This window comes from Thalassophryne amazonica, chromosome 9 (assembly GCF_902500255.1).
Source record: "Thalassophryne amazonica chromosome 9, fThaAma1.1, whole genome shotgun sequence".
NCBI classification, from domain to species: Eukaryota; Metazoa; Chordata; class Actinopteri; order Batrachoidiformes; family Batrachoididae; genus Thalassophryne; species Thalassophryne amazonica.
Window position 1 is genome coordinate 102,862,032 of NC_047111.1, and position 17,063 is coordinate 102,879,094.

General features: G+C 40.4%; 1 protein-coding gene across 3 annotated transcripts in view; it reads right to left on the reverse strand.

Annotated features, from left to right (window-relative positions):
- opcml (opioid binding protein/cell adhesion molecule-like) overlaps positions 1–17,063 on the reverse strand; it is a 1,180,460-nt gene that overhangs the window by 665,864 nt on the left and 497,533 nt on the right. The gene's annotated exons all lie outside the window — the stretch shown is intronic.

Below are 17,063 nucleotides of genomic sequence, written 5' to 3' on the forward strand. Positions count from 1 at the left end.
TTTTTTTTTTTCACGTGCGCATGTGAGCAAATTGTCTGTGAAGATTATTTTATTTATTAACTACACAGATGTATAATAAAACAAATGGTGACTGGTTTATAAACACAATTATGACAGAGTTTGGGGGAAGGGCAAGCAGCAGCCCTACAGCAGCATCAGCGGACAGTTTTTTCTTTTTTTCACGTGTGCGCAAGCAAATTCTCTGTGAAGATTATTTTATTTATTAACTACACAGATGTATAATAAAACAAATGGTGACTGGTTTCTAAACACAATTATGACAGAGTTTGGGGGAAGGGCGAGTAGCAGCCCCGCAGCAGCAGCAGCAGCGGACAGTTTTTTTTATTTTTTCACGTGCGCACGAGTGAATCGTCCGTGAAGATTATTTTATTTATTAACTACACAGATGTATAATAAAACAAATGGTGACTGGTTTCTAAACACAATTATGACAGAGAGTAAGCAGCAGCGGCAGCGGACAGTTTTTTTTAATTGTTTACATGTGCGCGCGTGAATGGGACAGGAGGTCCTCAAACTGGGTCCTGCAGAGGCGGAAGGACCGCTGAAAGCGGCCGTCATCCAGACACAGCTCCTGCAGCAAATAATGATACTCCCCAATTGGGTGGATGTTGTGAACCCAGGGATGGCACCACTGGCGACGTTTGTCAGCTTTGCACAACAATTAAGAGCACAGCAACTCGCTCTGTGTGATCAAGGTCCGTCATGTTAACTTGACTGACAACCGGAGCCAGCGAGCGGAATGGAAGCTCCTCCTATTTGATGACGCACTGGGGCGAATTTTCGCAGCGAAAGCAGAGCGACAGACCGGGCGATAGTGGCGCATCCGTCACGTGGCGTCGGCTCATGCCCGGTGTGAATGAGGCATTACTGGGAGCACCGACAGCAACACCTGTGTATCTGGCAAACCTTTGGCAAACCAAGACTTCACCGCATTGCAGCTGGATAGTATCCAGTGGGTACTATTTAAACCACCATAAATTACATGCTAAAGAGAAATCTGTTAAACATGAAGTTGCAACTGGTTGCTGGATGCCACCATTTTGGCTCATTCAATTCAATTTATAAAAGCGCCAACTCACTACAGCTTGCCCCAAGGCGCTTCACACAAACAGTTCAAAAACAATTTAAAACAAATAAAAAAAAACACAATTAAAAGATAAAAAATAAAATAACATTTTAAAATAATTAAAAGGATGCAACGCACTATGCTGGGAGACCATTCCATAAGACTGGGGCACGATATGAAAAAGCTCTTTGACGCATAGACTTTTTCTTCACCCTCAGAACACAAAGCAGTCCTGCATCCTGTGAGCGTGAAGCCCGGCTGGTACATAGGGTTTAACCAAATCAGGTAGGTAGGTCAGTGTCAGTCCATGAACAATTTTATAGGCCAATAACAGAACCTTAAAATCTGATCTCAAAGATACAGCCAGCCAATGGAGAGATGCCAAAACACGTGTGATGTGGTCAAACTTTCTGCTCTGTGTCAAAAATCTGGCAGCAGCATTCTGAACTAATTGGAGACCCCTAATATTGGACAGCGGTAGTCCTGAAAATAAGACATTACAATAATCCAGTCTGGAAGAAACAAAAGAATGGATCAGAGTCTCAGCATCAGCGGTGGACAAAATAGGAAGAATACTCACTGTGTTTCGCAAATGGAAGAAGGCACCTCTCGTAATATCCCTAATATGGTTCCTCACCTTGTCCGTATGATGCATGACACACGAACCAAGGCCAAGCACTAGCTGAACAAATTGATGCAGATAACTTGCTGGATCAAAAACCATCATTTCAGTCTTATCAGAATTTAAAAGTAGGTTACTAGACATCCAGCCTCTCACTGATGCAAGGCAATCCTCTAGTGTTTATATAGAAGTGAGATTACCAACAATTATCGGCATATTCAATTGAGTATCATCAGCATAAGAATGAAATGTAATCCCAAAACACCACAGTATATGCGCAAGGGGTGCCATATAAAGGGAGAAAAGTAGGGGGCCCAAATATTGTTGGAGAAATATATGATGAGGCAACACCATTTATAGTTATTGTACTTGGTACTTGGTACTGAAGTTATTGTACTTGGCCCTACAAATCTTAGAAACATGGTGTCTAACCAGATCCTTACTCTGGATGGCATTAACCTGACCTCTAGTAATACTCTGTAGTTTTCTCTGGGCCCCTCCCCAATCGGACCGGGAGTGACATGTTTAGCCGCATGTTCTCCTTGAATTGCTGGCTGTCTGAGTGGTGTCCAAAAAATGAGGTGGGCTTCATAGATAATTGGCAAAGCTTCTGGGGAAAACCTGGTCTTGTTAGGAGAGACGGCATCCATCCCACTTTGGATGGAGCAGCTCTCATTTCTAGAAATCTGGCCAATTTTTTTAAATCCTCCAAACCGTGACTATCCAGGGTTGGGACCAGGAAGCAGAGTTGTAGTCTTACACACCTCTCTGCAGCTTCTCTCCCCCTGCCATCCCCTCATTACCCCATCCCCGTAGAGACGGTGCCTGCTCCCCAGACCACCAATAACCAGCAAAAATCTATTTAAGCATAAAAATTCAAAAAGAAAAAATAATATAGCACCTTCAACTGCACCACAGACTAAAACAGTTAAATGTGGTCTATTAAACATTAGGTCTCTCTCTTCTAAGTCCCTGTTAGTAAATGATATAATAATCGATCAACATATTGATTTATTCTGCCTTACAGAAACCTGGTTACAACAGGATGAATATGTTAGTTTAAATGAGTCAACACCCCCGAGTCACACTAACTGCCAGAATGCTCGTAGCACGGGCCGAGACAGAGGATTAGCAGCAATCTTCCATTCCAGCTTATTAATTAATCAAAAACCCAGACAGAGCTTTAATTAATAAGATAAGATAATTATAGTGGGAGATTTTAACATCCACACAGATGCTGAGAATGACAGCCTCAACACTGCATTTAATCTATTATTAGACTCAATTGGCTTTGCTCAAAATGTAAATGAGTCCACCCACCACTTTAATCATATCTTAGATCTTGTTCAGACTTATGGTATGGAAATTGAAGACTTAACAGTATTCCCTGAAAACTCCCTTCTGTCTGATCATTTCTTAATAACATTTACATTTACTCTGATGGACTACCCAGCAGTGGGGAATAAGTTTCATTACACTAGAAGTCTTTCAGAAAGCACTGTAACTAGGTTTAAGGATATGATTCCTTCTTTATGTTCTCTAATGCCATATACCAACACAGTGCACAGTAGCTACCTAAACTCTGTAAGTGAGATAGAGTATCTCGTCAATAGTTTTACATCCTCATTGAAGACATCTTTGGATGCTGTAGCTCCTCTGAAAAAGAGAGCTTTAAATCAGAAGTGCCTGACTCCATGGTATAACTCACAAACTCGCAGCTTAAAGCAGATAACCCATAAGTTGGAGAGGAAATGGCATCTCACTAATTTAGAAGATCTTCACTTAGCCTGGAAAAAGAGTCTGTTGCTCTATAAAAAAGCCCTCCGTAAAGCTAGGACATCTTACTACTCATCACTAATTGAAGAAAATAAGAACAACCCCAGGTTTCTTTTCAGCACTGTAGCCAGGCTGACAAAGAGTCAGAGCTCTATTGAGCCGCGTATTCCTTTAACTTTAACTAGTAATGACTTCATGACTTTCTTTGCTAATAAAATTTTAACTATTAGAGAAAAAATTACTCATAACCATCAAAAGACGTATCGTTATCTTTGGCTGCTTTCAGTAATGCCGGTATTTGGTTAGACTCTTTCTCTCCGATTGTTCTGTCTGAGTTATTTTCATTAGTTACTTCATCCAAACAATCAACATGTCTATTAGACCCCATTCCTACCAGGCTGCTCAAGGAAGCCCTACAATTATTTAATGCTTCAATCTTAAATATGATCAATCTATCTTTATTAGTTGGCTATGTACCACAGGCTTTTAAGGTGGCAGTAATTAAACCATTACTTAAAAAGCCATCACTTGACCCAGCTATCTTAGCTAATTATAGGCCAATCTCCAACCTTCCTTTTCTCTCAAAAATTCTTGAAAGGGTAGTTGTAAAACAGCTAACTGATCATCTGCAGAGGAATGGTCTATTTGAAGAGTTTCAGTCAGGTTTTAGAATTCATCATAGTACAGAAACAGCATTAGTGAAGGTTACAAATGATCTTCTTATGGCCTCAGACAGTGGACTCATCTGTGCTTGTTCTGTTAGACCTCAGTGCTGCTTTTGATACTGTTGACCATAAAATTTTATTACAGAGATTAGAGCATGCCATAGGTATTAAAGGCACTGCGCTGCGATGGTTTGAATCATATTTGTCTAATAGATTACAATTTGTTCATGTAAATGGGGAATCTTCTTCACAGACTAAAGTTAATTATGGAGTTCCACAAGGTTCTGTGCTAGGACCAATTTTATTCACTTTATACATGCTTCCCTTAGGCAGTATTATTAGACGGTATTGCTTAAATTTTCATTGTTACGCAGATGATACCCAGCTTTATCTATCCATGAAGCCAGAGGACACACACCAATTAGCTAAACTGCAGGATTGTCTTACAGACATAAAGACATGGATGACCTCTAATTTCCTGCTTTTAAACTCAGATAAAACTGAAGTTATTGTACTTGGCCCCACAAATCTTAGAAACATGGTGTCTAACCAGATCCTTACTGTGGATGGCATTACCCTGACCTCTAGTAATACTGTGAGAAATCTTGGAGTCATTTTTGATCAGGGTATGTCATTCAAAGTGCATATTAAACAAATATGTAGGACTGCTTTTTTGCATTTATGCAATATCTCTAAATCAGAAAGGTCTTGTCTCAGAGTGATGCTGAAAAACTAATTCATGCATTTATTTCCTCTAGGCTGGACTATTGTAATTCATTATTATCAGGTTGTCCTAAAAGTTCCCTAAAAAGCCTTCAGTTAATTCAAAATGCTGCAGCTAGAGTACTGACGGGGACTAGAAGGAGAGAGCATATCTCACCCATATTGGCCTCTCTTCATTGGCTTCCTGTTAATTCTAGAATAGAATTTAAAATTCTTCTTCTTACTTATAAGGTTTTGAATAATCAGGTCCCATCTTATCTTAGGGACCTCGTAGTACCATATCACCCCAATAGAGCGCTTCGCTCTCAGACTGCAGGCTTACTTGTAGTTCCTAGGGTTTGTAAGAGTAGAATGGGAGGCAGACTCTTCAGCTTTCAGGCTCCTCTCCTGTGGAACCAGCTCCCAATTCAGATCAGGGAGACAGACACCCTCTCTACTTTTAAGATTAGGCTTAAAACTTTCCTTTTTGCTAAAGCTTATAGTTAGGGCTGGATCAGGTGACCCTGAACCATCCCTTAGTTATGCTGCTATAGACGTAGACTGCTGGGGGGTTCCCATGATGCACTGTTTCTTTCTCTTTTTGCTCTGTATGCACCACTCTGCATTTAATCATTAGTGATCGATCTCTGCTCCCCTCCACAGCATGTCTTTTTCCTGGTTCTCTCCCTCAGCCCCAACCAGTCCCAGCAGAAGACTGCCCCTCCCTGAGCCTGGTTCTGCTGGAGGTTTCTTCCTGTTAAAAGGGAGTTTTTCCTTCCCACTGTAGCCAAGTGCTTGCTCACAGGGGGTCGTTTTGACCGTTGGGGTTTTACATAATTATTGTATGGCCTTGCCTTACAATATAAAGCGCCTTGGGGCAACTGTTTGTTGTGATTTGGCGCTATATAAAAAAATTGATTGATTGATTGATTGATTGATTCAAATCCATATGGTTTTTGCAAAAAATAAAAAGGTCCGATACGCTTTGGACAGACCTCGTATGGCGTTAGCTGGAGATGCAACACAAAGCAGAGAAACATCCACAACTACTTAGTATCCAAACAAGGAGTGATGTCCAGGTATAATATTTCATAGACATTTGTGACTGCTTTGCCTCTGACAGTCCAGGTTTGTAGATGATAGGTCGCTGAATTACATAGTGTAACAGTCTTAGAAAAAAATTAATAAAAACACTGAATTAATATACTTGCATGACATGCAATGCCCCCTGCTGGCAATTATGTGAATGAATATATTTAATTAAGGTATCCCATATCTGCCACATGATAAATTTGTTTTTAAGGTGAAATTCACGTAAATTTAACCTATAACGTACAGTAAGTGTGGTATCCAGTGCTACAATGTAACAGACTTGAAATAAATTATAAATTACCAAATAAATTATACACAAAAATTCTAAAACACAAACTATTTAACACTATGCAGTCACATGAGTACTAGCATACAAATAATGAATGTTTATGAGTGCAATAGTAGGAAATATTTGTATGAGTTGAAAGATGGAACTTTCTATTAAATGAGGCGGAGCCAACATTTCACTCAGAGGTGTCAGCAGAGTTCAATGAAACATTGCATCTTTTAATTAATGAAAATAGTCTTTCCATTGCACAAATGGAAAACACTCATTTGTTTTATCTAACACCTAAATAGATTCACATTATTTGATATTTAACTTAAAATTAGAGAGGTGTAGAACACAGAGGGCAGCAGAACTCAGGAGCCAACTCCAGGCAGCACACAGCTCAGCTGACATACCGCTAAACAGAGCCTACTAAAGTCCAGCGGAAAATTGCAAAAAGAACCAATTCTTCATCTGACAGTAGTTCAACAGCCGCTAAAAATGTCCCCAGGGAACACTATGGCTGCCAGATTTAGGTTTCTTATATCGTGGAAGCATTTTAATTAGGAATAAATAGAACCGGGCAAAAATGCAAAACAGATGGGTGAAAAACGCACAGATCATACCAAAAATGCACACTAGTAACATCACCAATAATAGAAAAATAATAGATGTCATGTGACATAGAATCCACCAATAAAATAACAAGCATCTATTTAGGCTCCATATAATATACAAATAATGACTGTTTATGAGTTCAATGGTATGAATATTTCATGAATATTTTATGAGTTCAATGGCCAGCTTTTCATCCTAACAGCTCTTCAAGCCTCCATACAGCTTAAGGTGTAGTGGATTTGTTTTTGTTTTGTTTTTTTGTGTTAGAAGAATTAGCAGCATCACTTAGCTCCTTGAAATCATCGTCCACCAGCAAAACACACTCCACAATGTTTAGCTAAACGATGCCCCCGGTAGTGTGAGTGCGGTAGACGGGGCGTGCAATAGTACATTACATATACAGGGCTGTGAAATGAAAATTGTGAAACTCGAGTTAAATTTGCAGGGGGTCTGGGGTGGGGGGGGGGTGGGGTGCAGCTCCCCAGGAGCCAGGGTCTAGGGCCCTGTGGGGCCCCAGAATTAAATTTTTATCTAATGATACTTTTTCAGCATCTTCTGGAAGAACAAATCTCAAAATCAGTGCATATTTAAATGATTCTACATTCAACCTTTTATTTGACCTGTCAATGATGATGTTGAAATAACAGAATATGACGTGGAATGATTTTTCCTTTTAATTGTAAGCCAAATTATGCATTAACTCTGAACAATTAAACTACATGAAATTTATGAAGACTGAAAAGACTGTTACAACATTTCAAGAACCACAGCTAAAGCTTGGAGAATACTTGGAAAATCATGTTAAAATATCAATAACATGCCTTATAGTAAAAAGTCACTTATATTCTTGTGTAAATTCATGCAGCCTAAATCCATTCAAAGCCACAATGTCTTTTTTACAATGAAAGAAAGTCTAGATTAGTGAAAAAAAGTCACATAATCTTGTCTAAAATCATGTTTGAACAGCAGAATGTTTATTTTCCAGGGAGAGAAAAGTTCTTACCATGTTTTCCTGATGGCACAGTTCACTTTTCCCGTTTCTTTTATCTTTCAGGTGTATTGATGAAGCCAGCGACAATTCCACAGATTCTTGTCCTTATAAGACTTTTTCAAACAGTCTTTCTTGCCATCTTCTCTCTGTGCGACGTCAGTCCGTGACACAGAAATGCTGCACAAGTCTTCTTTTAAAAACTTGAAAGCTCTAGAAGTTTGGGATGTCCACATGCTAAGTTTAGCTTAAGCTTCGCACAGGAGCCACAGAGCGTCGCCACAGCAACCAACCAGTCCTGCTTTACAACTGTCGTAATGGCTACGCTCTGAGTGGCATTTTTCCTCCGCGAATCTCCGCGGATCCGAGGAAACTGATTTGTACTGTATCTGTAACACACAGATCAGTGTCCACGGACTTATAAAACTTACACGATGTCGTAAAAAAGAGAACGCTTTGCGAAAAGCATTTTAAAAACTGAGTGATGATCACGATTAAAGAATACATCACTAACACCCCACCCCCCCCCCATGACGAAATCTGCGGAATCCCGCGGATCCGTGGAGTTTTCACAGCCCTGATATAGTACCAAAATTGCATGCTAAAAAGAACTATTGCACGGTAAATGAAACAATGGCAAATGGTACAAATAATCCATGTCACGTGACATACAAGCCAACAATCAAATGACAAGGATACACTCAAGACATTACATAAAAAAAACTAATGCACATACATTAATTTACACAATCACCACCAGAGGGCATTCATCATCATGACGCATAACCATTGAGTCAACAATCCTGCTTTGAAACACGATTTTCCATTTAAAAATCCAGGACAGTGCTCTGTTTAGTTTTACAAACACAGAGCGATGAAAAGTTAAGTGCACAATTAAGCTGCATTCACCTAAAACATTCAATCATTCGTGTCTGCACAAATCCAGAGCATGACGTGATTAAACATGATTAACAGTGGAAAAAAGGGGTGATCAATGTGAAGCAAATCAATTCATTACAGCCAGTGGCTTCAGCCACTTATTTGTCTAATGTGGTATGACATTCTTCCCAGATGACTCGGAGTCAGTTTTATCCATATTAATGAGCACCATCAGCTGGCAGACAGAGATGAATTCCCTCCTCCTTCCCTCTTCTCAGATCGCAAATTCTGGTTGTAGCAACAACATGTTGCAATTCATCGATTGCAACATGCCTAAACTTACCACAGCAAAACTATGCATAATAAATTGCAATATCAGTTTTAAAATAAAAAGGCATGAAAGGATGAAGCAAAGATATGTTTTATGTGCATATACATACATACATACATACATACATTCCAGAGCTGCATCTTTTAAAATAGAAATGGTCAAATTTGGCTTTAATGTACGACAGATGTATTGATCTGCCAACCTAAACCAAATGACTTCTTGGAAACTGGACTGACGATCAGTTCAGCCGTCCGGCTAAGTGGATTTAGCCGACTAAACAAAATTTGACCGCTTTATAAAAACCGGGCCCTGGCTGTCAAGAAAGTGTAGTTTTTCAGCAGCCGCTGATGACTATTGATGGAAAACAGAGACGGGGTTATTGGTCTCAGAACAAGTTACTAATCTGTGTGTAATCACAGTACAGAATGGTGAGGTACACAATAAGACACATTCACAAAGAGATTTTCACATTGTAATCAGCTCCTGAGCTGAAGGCCGCCTGCCAAGTCCCGTTTAATGGCCATATTTACTGCATTCTGCTGTTAATTGTCGACTGTAGCTGCCTGGTTTATGTTGAAATTAGTCCATCAGGATTAGTTAAGTCTCATCATGGCGCTGCCCTCACAGAACACTTTGAACACAATAATAGAACAAAATATTACCCCAGCCTCATCCTTGCATCTAAGATTAGCTCAGCTGCACTCTCCTTGAGGCGGCATTGGCCAGGGAACAGAATCAATGGGAGGCACTTTCCTCTGCCATATTCCTCCATTAGGGGGATCTGTTTCCTTCGAGGCCTAAAGGCTGAGATCCAGGTCCCGAGGAGAGGCAGGAGAATTACCGATGATTTGTCTGGTCACAGGAGGCTGATACATTGTGTTGACAGATGGTCGGAGACATCTCATTTATGAAATGAGCGAGATCTCAAGTGGAATGGATGAAGAGCATAGCAGACAAGATCTGAAGTGCTACTTTATTGGCCACCAACAGCGCATCAACTCATATGGCAGTGCTTAAATGTGAAAGCCTGCAGTTATCAAAGTGTTACTGCCTCACTGCCAAGCAAGTGCAACAAGCACCACTGCCTGAAAATGGGGAGAAACTGCAGTACTCCAGGGAGTGGAATGACTGGTTATTTCCTCTACTTTGGACTTCTCTGACCTCAACTTTGCAGACTCATTCCTGAAGCCAACTGCTCCTGGTGGGAACAAGCAATGAACATTTAAAGCAAAATGTACTATTTCTAATCACTTTTGGGGAGGACTGCTCCCATGTTCGCTCGAACTGTGACAGCAAACACACACAAGGAAACATGAAGAACATAGGCTCATTCATTTCTCACCAATCACCATTATATATCAAGCATAACCAGTTTAAGCTAGACAGGTTGTTAATTAAGCTATTTAATTCACTAAATAACACTGCTCAACATACTTATCTTTACAAAGCACAAGGGAGATTTTTAAATTAACTTGCAATCTCAGGGCCTTGAGGACTATTTTAGTCATCACTTTGCAGTGCTATGTAATTCAGTGCCTCCAAATCCACTGTTCTGTTGGGGCCACATTGTATACGATTTGGTGTTATCTAGTGCGGAAGTGCATTATGCCATTGCTGGTCATGACTAGGGCTGGGTATCAATCAAAATTTTCGATACCGGCACCAATTTTGATACCTTCACTCCAATACTGGTTCCTGAATAATACTATTTTTGATACCAATTTTATAAGATCAATTCTAACAAAAAGAAAATTAATTACACTTAGTACAAATCTTGAGTTTTATTTTCAGCTTTGGTAATTTTCCACTCCAGTTTTCTTACAGAAAAAAATAAGCAACAAATAATTTCCAGTGCAAAAGAACACTTGAAAACACTGTATTTTTTGTCAAAAGCATTTCCTTTCAGACAATTTGGCATGAATGTCTCTCCATAGATCTGAGCTGAGCTCAGCTGCTGCATGTCAGCGCACGTCTCATTTTGGGAGGAAAAAACGTTTGATCGATTGCAGTTTATTGTTTGTATTACAACATTTGGAAAGAGGTGTCACTTGATTTAAACGGCAATTCGCTTTGAAGTTATTAATTCGACCGGACTCTAGCTTTCTAACGTGACTCGCTCAACAGAGAGCCGCGCAGCATTTGGAGCTGTTTGAACGGAACGTTTCTTTCTCGCAACAAGACAGGAGTCCCAGTTAGTGACTTTAATCCACACAAAAGTGACTCACAATTGACATATTTTAATGGCTCAGAGGGGTTAAGAAGCGCATTTGCTGCTTCTGAAAGGCAGCGAAGCAAAGAACCAAAGCAGCAGGTCAGAACAGCGCTTCATTGCTTCAAGCTTCAAAACGATGCACATATTAAGTTGCAGTTGAAGCGGAGTTCAGTGGTGGAGAATTTGAGTCAGGCTGCTCGTGCTCTGTAACATCCACAGGTGGACTTGAATGCTGAGAGGGGGATGGTTGTGAACCGCTCTTCTTTCACATGATTAACCTCTGGGTACAGAAACTTGGCACCGAAAGACAAGGCATGTTTTGACACTCGGTACTACTGAAGCATTTTTGCAACCAATCTGCTCTGTGTCAGCCTGATCCCATCAGATCTTAGAAGCTAAGCAGTGTGGGGCCTGGTTAGTACTTGGATGGGAGACCTCTTTCGAACACTAGCAGCTGTGTGTGTTTCTCCAGGTGACACTGGAGTTGTGCCAGGAAGGGCAACTGACGTAAAACTTGTGCCAAATGCCAATGCGGATCTGGAAGTATCCGCTGTGGTGACCTCGAACAAAACGGGAGCAGCTGAATGGACAACAACAACGACTACTGAAGCATTTTAGGTCGGTGCCACAAAAAAATCGAAGTTTGGTACCCAGCCCTAGTCATGACTTTGATTCCCTTCATGTTTTTACCCTCTTCAGCAAAGAATATTCATTCTTACTTCTCTTCTTCAACATATTTGATCCTCCGTTTCACAAAAACAGGATTCTCAAACTTGTTCAGGCACCTTGACACTTGCAATCTGCTGTGTTCCGCTGGAAGCTGCGTTATATAAAATCGTTATTTCATTGTGGATTAATCATTTGCTCACAGAATTTGGCTGATGAAATCACCTCTCATTGCTCCGGAATCACACAGGAATTTTCTACAGCTGCAGCTGTTCTTGTGCACTTCATGATGTGGAGATCGCATTTGAAATGGTCTCAAAGGTAATTATTTATAACATTTATATTGTAATAGCTTGGTAAAACATTTGCATTTTTATTCCTTCTCATGAGTATCTGTAAATTTATATTTATTATAGATTTGACATCTCGTCATAATCATTCAGATGAGGTGTGCTGTGTTTTTGAATTGTTTGGGCAATGTTCACGTGTAGTTCACAAAATTAATGCGTGCCAGAGATTTTAAACATGTTAAAACTTTCTTTGCGCACTTGCATGCAGCTGCGCACAGTTTAGGGCCCCTTCAAACATAACACAAAAGATGCAGAAACCAGAAGTGATCCGCAAACCAAGAATGAAATGGGAAACCACGAAACATTCTACCTGCTGTCGAGAGGGACATGTTCGGACAGGCATGCACAATACACCGGCGAGGGTTTGTGCACGTTCATGTGCACAAAAAGCCTAAAAGATGATGTATAGAAGAGGAGGTTTTCGTCGTCTTTAATTACAGCAAAAAAAGCACTGTAATAACTGACCAAATGGCATTTGTTGCTGCGTATTTTTGCTGATATGCAGTGTTGCCACAGTTACTTTGAAAAAGTAATCCAATTACTGATTACTCCTTGAAAAAGTAACTTAGTTACTTTACTGATTACTCAATTGTAAAAGTAACTAAGTTACATTACTAGTTACTTTTTTAGTTACTTTTCCCAGCTGCCGACAACAACCCTCTGCCACCTCAACATGACAATGATACCTGTTTTGCCAAAAGTTACTTTATAGTCACCCTTTCTTGACTTCAATGAAAATAAATACTTGTTTTATAAAAAGTAAAATAAAGACCTCTTTCTTGACCTCATATTTAACTGTTGACAGCACTGTAACAGTAAAACTTGCAATTTCTAACCTACATTGTTTATAAATGTAACTATTACATTCATTCTAGCATTTTTCTAACATTTAAATTCTCTCTAAATATTTTACTTGTAGAAATTAATATTATTTTAAGTAGTATTAGTAGTTGTAGTAAAAAAAAGGCTTCAAAACTGGACCTTTAATCTAGGGGTGTTGTGAGGGGGGCACATCCCTCCCCCACGCCCCCATTCCATCTGGATTCGCCCCTACTTTGGCGTTTGAGCACAAAGAATGGATAACATTTATTTATGCAGAAAACGTGACCAGATTTACAGGTAAGAAAGTTTTATTGTGTTTTCACATCATGTGGTCCTCAGAAAGAGAGTTTAGGTGCATTTGAGTGGAAAATAGTGTTAGTTGTTGACGCGTCGCGGAGGATCAGCTGTTTTAACGTGCAGATACGGAGCAGCTCAGCTCTAAATAAAGGAGGAAAAAAAGTATAAAAATGTCTTTGTAAAGCTCAGTGCAGGTGTGCTGATCACCGCGCTTTAAGAGGTGAGGACGAGTCGAGCAGCTGCAAAAAACCGCGGATGAAAAGCTCACAGCTCACTGAAAGTGGGCAGTTCAGTCGAACCCCGACCTCCTGCCCACGGACCAAGTTTAATGCTGCTATCGACCCACAATGAAAAATAATAGTAACGCACAGTGACATGAAGAAGTAACTTTAATCTGATTACTGATTTGGAAAGATTAACGCGTTAGATTACTCGTTACTAAAAACTCGTTACTAAGTAACGCGTTACCGGCATCACTGCTGATATGTGACTGAAAGGCATGTATTTGTCGCACTGTTGGCTTGTCACAGTCGGGGCACCGCTCACAGATGTCAGACAGATGTGACATTCAGCCTGCCTCCTGCATGTCCACATGAATATTTTACATATCATGTAAAATATACATTAAATGGGGTTTTCAATGTTAAATTTAAATGGCCACAAAATTTGTAATCTGGATAAGATCCAGATCAAACTTCGTCAGTCAATAAAGGATATTATATTACGGCTGAGTGGATCCTTGTCATTTGATTGGTGCTTTATATGTCACGTGACATGGATTAATCTGGCCAATTCATGTTTCATTGCATTTAGAGTGCAATTTGGTTCCATTTAGAGTGCAAATTTGATTCCACACTTTTGGTACCATTGCACTCTACACACACAAGCACACCTATGCACACGCACACCTACAGACACACACGCATGCGCACATATACACACGCACATGTGCATATACAGAACACGCACCTGCACATGCACACCATGTGCACATGCACACCACGTGCACGTACACACAAAAAAAATCCACTGCCCTGTAAGCCGTCTGACATGATTTTTTTCGCTCCACTGAGGAAGTACACAGTCTTTATTTTTTTGGTAGTACACGCATGCACAATCGCCATCCCGCTTATATGAGTGTGCACTGTGCACCATGCACATGCTCACACAAGCTGGATGTTGCTTAGCTTTAAAACAAACATGCCGAAGTTTGTTTTGCTGACGGACGAAAATTTGATGCACGGCATGGCAGACTTCATCATCAGAATTATTTTTGGGCTCCTATTTAAAGTTTTTGTTGGATTGTTGATGTCAAAGCAGCAGTGATGCATCAAAACTGGATTAATTTCTGGATTAATTTCTGATGTGATTGTTTTTTTTTTGCTGCACTGACAAGGTACCAAAATGTAAGTCCCTTTTCTGTTGTTTGTAAATGAATAGAATATAAAATGACAAGGATGTATTTTAGCCATATATAAAACAAATAATGAATGTTTTTGCATTCTTTCAATGGAATGAATATTTAATTTGGTGAATTAGTCTTAAAACTTTCCTTTTTGCTAAAGCTTATAGTTAGGGCTGGATCAGGTGACCCTGAACTATCCCTTAGTTATGCTGCTATAGACTTAGACTGCTGGGGGGTTCCCATGATGCACTGAGTGTTTCTTTCTCTTTTTGCTCTGTATGCACCACTCTGCATTTAATCATTAGTGATTGATCTCTGCTCCCCTCCACAGCATGTCTTTTTCCTGGTTCTCTCCCTCAGCCCCAACCAGTCCCAGCAGAAGACTGCCCCTCCCTGAGCCTGGTTTCTGCTGGAGGTTTCTTCCTGTTAAAAGGGAGTTTTTCCTTCCCACTGTCGCCAAGTGCTTGCTCACAGGGGGTCGTTTTGACCGTTGGGGTTTTTCCGTAATTATTGTATGGCTTTGCTGTTATGTGGGCCGCCCGAAGAGGAGGTACTGCTGGTCAACGCCAGAGGGCGCCCTGCCTGTAGTCGGGTTTCAGGCACCAGAGAGCGCAGTCACCACCCAGGAGCCAGGACTACCAGCTGTCAGAAATCTCTCATCATCATCCCACCCCATATAAGACTGGAGGAGACACCACATCTCTGCTGAGATGTCAGTTTACCACTCAGGTAATCTCTCAGCCATTTGACTGTGCCGTACGCACGTGATCTTTTTCTGAGTGTTTGCAGGAGATCCTGGTGACTGCTTTCAGCTGGTGCTGAGTTTTGTGGTCCGTGTAGGAGTGACATTCTTCACCCCTCACGCCAAAACGGATAAGTAGCTCTCAGGCTCTGCACTACTGTGTTTTTGTGTCGGAGGTGGAGATTCTCCCACAAAAGGAACTGAAATGAATTGCTGATTGTTCTGCTGGGTGTGCACACACCCACCATTAACCTGTCTTCTGTTTCTGCCAGCAGTACCGGATTTGACAGCTGAAGTAGAGGCCACCTGGGGACTCGGGACTTGGCGGCTTCGGTTTGCTGCAGGTCTTCGTTGGCGGCGGAACCTTGTGGGCCCCGGCTCTTCTCTGGATAGGCGTCTCCTACCCTCGGACCTGCCCACACGTCACCTGTTGACATTTGTAATTGACTGTCTAAAAATAGTATTCGACCTGTTGTGCACATTTGCCACAATAAATTGTATTTATTTGACTACCCATTGACCGTTCATTTGCGCCCCCTGTTGTGGGTCCGTGTCATTACACTTCCCCAACATTTGCGTTACAATATAAAGCACCTTGGGGCAACTGTTTGTTGTGATTTGGCACTATATAAATAAAATTGATTTGATTTGATTTGAAAGCTGGAACAAACCATTCAACAAGGCGAAGCCGAGTTGAATGTTTTTTTTGTGAATGAATGACTGAATGAATGAATTTATCATGTTGTCAGGTTTTTGTTTTCAACTTTTTTGGTTTCTGAATACTTTTTCAGATCATTTTCACAGAACATTGGCTATCTCTGCTATGCACAATTTGTCATTGCTTTTTGGCACTTGGTTTCCAACTGTTAACTGGAAGATAGACAAACAGGCATAAAATTGGAACCTCCATCCAATTTTGGTAGTGTAGGTAAACTGAGAGTGACTGAGGCGCTTTTGATTGAGATACAGTGGCTTGCTAAAATATTCAGCCACTTGGTATTTCACGCTTTTTAATTTGTTTATGACATTTCAAATACAAAAAGTAAATCAGGCTTCTCACTATAAACATTTCTAAATTATCTTCCTTAGACTCAAACTGAAAGTAAATCTCTACAACTTGATATAAATTAATTAAAAATTTAAAATCCAAGATGATATGTTCCATAAGTAATCACCCCCCTTTGGTATAATACCTGTAAATAATCAGTTCAATTGTCAGTTTTCTTCAGACAAGTCAGGGGATGGATACATGAACATTTCCAAGTCATTGAATATGTCTTGAACTTTATTTACATCAGTTATGAAGAAATACAAACAGTATGTCACTCTATTGCAAATCTGTGTGGAGTAGACAGTGCTCAATTACTGAGTGACTGTGCAAGGAAAAGAGTGAGGAATGAGGAAAGCCACCAAAACACCCAGACAACCCAGAATAAGTTACATGCTTCTGTGGCTGTGACTGGAGAAATACAGAGGAGGATTTTCTTTCACCAAAACATCAAATCTAGGCATGCATCTCAGATGTACTTTCTGGCAAATTG